Below are 7,715 nucleotides of genomic sequence, written 5' to 3' on the forward strand. Positions count from 1 at the left end.
TGGAGGTGCTCTGCATTTATGTTTTGCGGTCTCAGAAAGGGCTAGCGAGATACCGCTATTATCATATTATATCATGGTTGTTTTAACAACGTGTTGCTGTTTGAGATGTCTTATTATTGCTCGCTAGTTGATTATGTCATTGATATGAGTTAATATAATTTTTAAGAGTTATTGTCGACATGGTTAGTTATAATCTTTGCTGAAAACCTGGGTGCTGTTTAAGCTTATTTATGGAAACAAGAGCAAAAGAGTTCGTAAAAGTTTTTCTTTTTCACTTTGAGATTATCAATTGAATTGCTTGAGGACAAGCAAAGGTTTGAGCTTGGGGGAGTTGATACGTCTCCGTCGTATCTACTTTTCCTAACGCTTTTCCTCTTGTTTTGGACTCTAATTTGCATGATTTGAATGAAACTAACCCGGATTGACGCCATTTTCAGCAGAACTACCATGGTGTTGTTTTTGTGCAGAAATAATAGTCCTCAGAATGGAACGAAACTTTGTGAGGATTTCTTTATACAATAAAAGATAATTTCTAGAGCCAAGAATCACCGGAGGGGGGCACTTGGGTGGGCACAACCCAACAGGGTGCGCCACCCCCTCCAGGCGCGCCCAGGTGGGTTGTTCCCACCTGGTGGCCCCGCAGACCCTGAAACCGACGCTATAAAATCCTATTTTTCCAGAAAAATCAGGGAGAAAGAATTATCGCGTTCCATGAGATGGAGCCGCCACTGTCAACTCTCTTCATCGGTAGGCCAGATTTGGAGTCCATTTGGGGCTCCGGAGAGCGGGATCTTCGATCTTCGTGATCACCAACCCTTCTCCATCGTCAATTCCATGATACTCCCAACAGGAGTGAGTAATTCCTTCGTTAGCTCACTGGTCGGTGAGGAGTTGGATGAGATTCATCATGTAATCGAGTTAGTTTTGTTAGGGCTTGATCCCTAGTATCCATTATGTTCTGAGATTGATGTTGCTATAACTTTGCCATGCTTAATGATTGTCACCTTGGGCTCGGGTGCTATGATTTCACATCTGAACTGTTTATGTTATCACCATTATATCTATGTTCTAGACCCGATCTTGCAAGTTATAGTCACCTACTCACTACTAGGGAAAACCCTAGTAGTAGCGCGGGTTTTGAGGCTAGCAGCAGCGCGGGTGGACGCGCTACTAATAAGGCGCTACAGCTAACTCATAGTAGTAGCGCGACCCTTACCCGCGCTACTACTATTTACGATATCAGCAACGCTTTTTAGGAACGCGCTGCTATTACCTAGCTGTAGCGATTTTGCCATCCCTCGCTACTGCTATATCTTCCATCATTTTCCCATTACCCCTTTCCCTTTCAGTTTCCCTTTCAGATACTAGATACTAGGTACTCCTAGTAGATATCAAATTCATAAACCATTACTAGGTAGTACTCCCTTCGTTCCAAATTACTTGTCGTGGTTTTAGTTCAAACCACGACGAGTAATTTGGAACGAAGGGAGTACTAGATAACAATTTCATGCATAGTCAACATGCATCCTCAAGCAGTACAAGGTCATATCAACGGCCATCATCATATGTAGTTCTAGATGATATCGACGACGATCATCATATGTAGTTCTAGATGATATAGCCACACACACATATGTAGTTCTAGATGATATAGCCACACACACATATGTAGTTCTAGATGATATCGAAGACAATCATCATCCTTAAGCCTGGGCGGTTGGTGTTCCTGATAGTAATTAGGATCGCCTGTCCAACACGAAGGTTCTTGCCATCTAGGAATTTCTTCCACCCAACCGAGTTTAAGTGTGTGCGACCGTCCGTGTCCATGCGGTAAGTACAGGTTGTGACGGAGCCCCTTGCAGGAAGGCGTAGTCCAGCCAAGCCTTCTTCATCAGGCTCGATACAATAACTCACAGATATGCTCTTTGCCAATTTCTGAATAAGAAAAACATATCAATTAATAAATAGCCTCACAAATAAGTACATATGGATTATCTACACTATTAATAGTTTCGTTAGATTCTACACTAATGAGCATGTGATCGAACTCTACACTAAAACATATCATCGACTAGATTCCACACAACATACCATATCATTGGACTATACACTAAGTAATTCATCGGATAATTTGCATTTGTAAATATAACATACCATATCATGTCGATCAACCATGGTATTTGTCAAGCGAGTCACGAATGGCACCCCGACAAAGTCAGCACGTGGCGGAATTATGTCCCACAGGTTGGACACCTCCTCCTCATTCAGCCTTGTTGTTTGAGCTACGATGGCTTCATGAAGTGGGTCCTCATCATCTTCATCGAGTGGGTCCTCATTATCTTCATCATCTTCATCATCTTCGTCATCTTCATCATCTTCCACCAGGTTGAGATAAATGACAGCTAGCTTGAGTCTTTCTGCTCGGAAGGAGAAGCTGATCAACTCACCACCAGTAAGACGCATGCGAGCGACGAAACGGGCCCATCCATCTCCTCCAATCTGCGACATATTGCGTCCTTTCTCGACCTCCATAGTGTACGGCCCCCCAGGAGCCTCAAATGTCACAGTGTCTCCTGTCAGCTTGTTGAATTTCAACCTCACATTGCATGGGACGATCTGTGTAAAATAAGCAAAATGACACAATGCAGTAATGCCAACACTAAAAACAAAATAGTTATTACATTTAATCTAATTTATTACCACCGCATGACGAAAACTCGGTTGGAAGTAGATGCTGAACAGCTTGCCAGTTGCAAGGCTGCTGGCGCATCTTGACTTGCATAGTCGACATAGTGGTGGTGGTGGTGGCGCCATTTTTCCTAAAGCAATATGAGCAAAGGATTAACGATCAACTAAATCAAAATGTTCTAAATCAACTAAATCAACTAGCCTACTAAATCAACTAAATCAAAATGTTCTAAATCAACTAATTAAATGAACTAGCCTACTAAATCAACTAAATCAAAATGTTCTAAGTGAACTAAATCAACTAAATGAACTAGCCTATTAAATCAACTAAATCAAAATGTTCTAAGTCAACTAAATCAACTAAATGAACTAGCCTATTAAATCAACTAAATCAAAATGTTCTAAGTCAACTAAATCAACTAGCCTACTAAATCAACTAAATCATATCAACTAAATCAAAATGTTGCATATGAACTAGCCTAGCTACTAAATCAAAATGTAGCGGGCAGGAGGGAGAAGGAGGGGCGACTCGAGGAGGGAGAAGAGAGTAGGATGGAGGAGGAAGGCGGAGCGAGGAGGGGCCGGCCGGCGCGGCCAGTGGAGGGAGGACGGAGGAGGAAGGCGGAGCGAGGAGGGGCCGGGCAGTGGCGAGTGGAGAGGGAGGACGGAGGAGGAGGCCGGTACCGAGTCCAGCAAGGAGGAGGAGGTGATGGCAGCGCAGAAGGAGGAGGGGCGACGGGGGTGGACCGGCGCGGGGGATTGAGAGGGGATCCAGTGAGCTAGTGTGTGACTGTGTGAGTGGATCGGACAGATGATATGGGGCTAAATTTTTGTAGTAAATTTAGCAGTAGCGCTTATTGCAGAAATGCGCTGCTACTATGCTACATAGCAGTAGCACCCGTCGTTATAATGCGTTGCTGCTATCACTAGCCTCCTGACGGCCTCGTGGGAATTATAGCAGCAGCGCGTCTCTGAGCGGGCGCGCTACTGCTATATTGGTTTCAGCAGCGAGTTACTCCTGAGCATGCTACCGCTAATTAGCAGCAACGCCTTATTTTAAAGTGCGCTGCTGATAAGATTCTGTGTATAGGCTTTTCCCTAGTAGTGACTACGTGTTATGATCCGGCAACCCCGAGTGACAATAGTCGGGACCACTCCCGGTGATGACCGTAGTTTGAGAAGATCATGTATTCACCATGCGCTAATGCTTTGTTCCAGTTATCTATTAAATGGAGGCCTTAATATCCCTTAGTTTCCAATAGGACCCCGCTTCCACGGGAGGGCAGGACAAAAGATGGCATGCAAGTTCTTTCCATAAGCACGTATGACTATTTACGGAATACATGCCTACATTATATTTATGAACTGGAGCTAGTGTCGTATCACTCTAGGTTATGACTGTCTCATGATGAATATCATCCAACGAATCGCCGATCCAATGCCTATGATTTTCCTACATATTGTTCTTGCTAAGTTACTACTACCGTTACCATTGTTACTATTGCACTTCCTACAAAACCATTGCTATCACTATTCGCCCTCTTCACAAAAATTGCCTTTTTATTCGCCCTCTTTTTTGTTCGTGTTTTTTTTTCTCGTCAGATCTGTTTTTGAGTGCAATTTTGTTGCGTAGTTAGGATGACTCAAGAGAACACCAAGTTGTGTGATTTCTCCAATACCAACAACAATGATTTTATTAGCCCTCCGATTGCTCCTCCCGCCACGAGTGCGGAATCTTGTGATATTAATGGAGCTTTTGTAGAATCTTGTTATGAAAGATCAATTTTACGGTACTCCTAGTGAGGATGTCACATCCCATCTTAACACATTCGTAGAATTATGCGATATGCAAAAGAAAAAATATGTGGATAATGATATTGTGAAGTTGAAATTATTCCCATTTTCTTTGCGAGATCGTGCAAAAAATGGTTTTCTTCTTTGCCTCACAATAGTATCGATTCTTGGGATAAGTGCAAAGATGCTTTTATTACTAAGTATTTTCCACCCATGAAAATTATTTCCCTTAGGACACAAATCATGAATTTTAAACAACTTAAGCATGAAAATGTTGCGCAATCTTGGGAAAGAATGAAATTGATGCTAAGAAATTGTCCTACTCATGGTTCAAATCTTTGGATGATCATACAAAAATTATATGCGGGGTTGACTTTTTGTTTCTAGAAATCTTTTAGATTCCGCCACAGGAGGTACTTTTATGGAACTTATTTTGGGTGAAGCTACTAAATTGCAAGACAATATTCTGGAAAATTATTCACAATGGCATACCGAAAGAGCTCCTACTAGTAAAAACATTAATTTGGTTGAAAAAATTTCTTCTTTGAGTGAAAAAGTTGATGCTCTTATGAAATTGGTTGCTAATAGAAGTGATCCTATTGATTTTAATTATGTTCCTTTGTCTACCTTCATTGAGCAAAATAGTGATACCATAGATGTGAGTTTTATCTCACGAAACAATTTCAATAACAATGCTTATAGAGGTAATTTTAATCCTAGGCCTTTTCCTAGTAATTTCTCTAATAATTATGGTAATTCCTATGGTAATCCTTCTTACAATAATAATAGGAACACCTCTGATCTTGACAATAATATTAAAGAATTTATGAATACTCAAAAAGTTTTCAATGCTATAATAGAAGAAAAGTTGAATAAGATTGATGATATGTCTAGAAGCATTACTAGAATTTCTCATGATGTAGAAAATCTCAAGATGAAAATTTTCGTCCCAAAGTTGAGGAATCAATTAAAGCTTTATATGTTTCTATGGATGAAAGTAATAAAAGAACCGCTATGCTTAGAGCTCAAAGAGAATTTTTAGAAAAAAGTGTTTTCTAGTGATTGCTTTCATAAAAATGATGAAGATATTAAAGTGATTGGTGTTTCTTCTATTGATTCTTTGTTTAGTAATATTAATATTGATGATAAAGGGACTGGAGAAGAGTCAACTGTAGCTAGAAGGCGTCCCAATAATTTGGAGGGTGAAAATCTTGTCGAGAAAATTGATAAAAGTGGGTTTAGAGAGGTCAAAACTTCAGCTAGTGATGTGCCCACTCTTTTGGATTATAAAGACTTTAATTATGATAATTTCCCTTTGGTTGATTGTATTTCTTTGTTGCAATCCATGATAAATTCACCCCATGCTTATGAACAAAATAAAGCTTTTACTAAACATATAGTTGATGCTATGATGAAAGCTTTAGAAGAAAAGTTGGAGTTAGAGATTTCAATTCCTCGGAAATTACATGAAGAATGGGAACCTACTATCAAAGTCAAGATTAAAATTATGAGTGTATTGCTTTATGTGACTTGGGTGCTAGTGTTTCTACAATTCCGGAATCTTTATGTGATGTGCTTGGTCTTACCGATATTGAAGAATGTTGTCTAAATTTGCACTTAGCGGATTCTACTATTAAAAAGCCTATGGGAAGAATTAATGATGTTCTTATTCTTACAAATAGGAATTATGTGCCCATAGATTTTATTGTTCTTGATATTGATTGCAATCTGTCTTGTCCATTATCTTGGTAGACCGTTTATACGTACTATCAGTGTCGTGATTGATATGAAAGAAGGCAATATTAAATTTCAATTTCCACTAAGGAAAGGTATGGAACACTTCCCTACACTATAAAAAAAATACACTTCCGTGATGATACGTGTTTGTCAGAGTAGGTCGCGTTTTTTGCCATGCATGTACATCCATGACGATTTTATGACAGAATCAAGATAGTCATACTTGTGTTGTCGTAGAAGTGTTCCATGACATTACCAAAATTATCATCACAGAAGTGTCCACTTCCATGATGATAAATCGCGCGTCACAGAAGTGCTTTCGTCAAGGGTGACCGACACGTGGCATCCACAACGGAACGCTGTTAAGCTATCGGGTCGGGTTTTGGATCCGATAACCCATTAACAGCCCCGACCAATGGGGATTTTCCACGTGTAAAATCATCATTGGCTGGAGGAAACACGTGCCGGCTCATCGTTGGGACAGACGTCATCCACTCATTGGACGGAAGGCGCCTATGATACGTCGACACGTGGCACGGCCCAATAGAGGCCCATTCATGTGAAAAGGCCGGCCCGTTTGACTTGGTCAAAAGGTGGCGGGCCAGCCCATGAAAAGCTTGTTAACGGCATGTTCGCATATAGCCCATTATAGCCCGCTAACCCAAGGCCCGTTACGCCCTATCCGAATTAAGCCCAGTAGCATCATCTGGGCCATCCAATATGATTCCACCCCGTTTTCACTTCTGGCGCATGTATGGCCCATGATGTCTTTCGGCCCATATGAGGCCATATGTAACGCCCCGGATTCGATGCGCCAGGTGTCCTTCGGTTATTCGCCGTCGTTGTCATGTCATTTGCTTGCGTGTTGCATTTTGTCATGTCATCATGTGCATTTCATTTTGCATACGTGTTCGTTTCATGCATCCGAGCATTTTCCCCGTTGTCCGTTTTGTGATCCGGCACTCCTATGCCCTCCGGCGTTCCTCTTTTTTGTCTCCTGTTGTGAGCGGGTGTTAAACTTTCTCGGAATGGCCCGAGCCTTGCCAAGCGGCCTTGGTATAGCACCGGTAGACCGTCTGTCAAGTTTCGTGCCATTTGGAGGTCGTTTGATACTCCAACGGTTAACCGCGCAGCCCGAAACCCCCCTTTGGTCTTGCAGCCCAACACGCTTCCAAACTGGCCCAAACCCCATCTAACTCCCCTCCATGCTCTCGGCCGTTCGATCACGATCCTGTGGGCGAAAACCGCTCCTCATTTGGACTCTCCTAGCTCCCTCTACCTATAAATATGCCTCCCCCGTCCAAATCGCAGCCCTAACCCTAAAAATTCTCCTCCCACCGCACCGAACACGTCCGGTCGCAGCCGGACACGTCCGCCGCCGCCGCCCGCGCCAATCAGATCGTGACACCTGTCCCCGCCAGCCTCCTCTCTCTCCCCACGCCGCCGCGGCCCGCCGGGCCCATCCGGAGCCCGCCCGGGCCCAAGCCGCCGCCGAC

The sequence above is a fragment of the Triticum dicoccoides genome, chromosome 1B (genome assembly GCF_002162155.2).
Source record: "Triticum dicoccoides isolate Atlit2015 ecotype Zavitan chromosome 1B, WEW_v2.0, whole genome shotgun sequence".
Lineage (NCBI taxonomy): Eukaryota > Viridiplantae > Streptophyta > Magnoliopsida > Poales > Poaceae > Triticum > Triticum dicoccoides.